Consider the following 703-nt stretch of genomic DNA (forward strand, 5'->3'; position numbering starts at 1 on the left):
AGCCAAGTTTGAGAATTGCCTCATCCCAACTTCTAAGGTGACAACTAATTGTAAGACTTTCCTCCTCAAGCTGATTTCTCTAAAGAATTTCTCTAATATATGTAATTCATCATGACAAGGTAGTACCCTCAAACTTGAGGTCACAAAGGTGCTTTGGGTAAGACCCTCCCAAACTTTTATCAAGGCTAACACTGATGGGAGTTTTTCATATCAGGTACTACTATAGTGAGAGTTTTCAGGGATCATACAGGGAGATGCCTTCTGTTTTTCTACTCTTCTAACTCAGTCAAGAACCCTTTGGAAGCTGAGGTGGCTGCAGGATTTTGGGCTATTAAGTTAGCAATTCTCAACAAATGGACAAATCTATAGGTGGAGATGGATTCTTCTTTACTTTTGAGGGTTCTCACCGCTGAAGAGTCTCAGTCTTGGCATATTGCCCAATGGCTTAAGAAGATCAAGGCATTGAAGACTCCTTCTCCCATTCATTTTACATTTATCTATAGAGAGGGCAACAGTCCTGCTAACTGGTTGGCCAAAGTGGCGTATGTCTCTAAATCCACTCTTGTTTCTAAATCCCCCTCGTCTTCTCTTGCTTTTCCTTTGGGTGGGGACCTTTTAAATGTCCCTTACTTTAGAATCTTTAAATGAATTTTGTTGGAATAAATTTCCCCCTTTTTATAATATATATATATATATATATATA

Source organism: Phalaenopsis equestris, unplaced genomic scaffold, assembly GCF_001263595.1.
Source record: "Phalaenopsis equestris unplaced genomic scaffold, ASM126359v1 Scaffold233079, whole genome shotgun sequence".
Classification (NCBI taxonomy): Eukaryota; Viridiplantae; Streptophyta; class Magnoliopsida; order Asparagales; family Orchidaceae; genus Phalaenopsis; species Phalaenopsis equestris.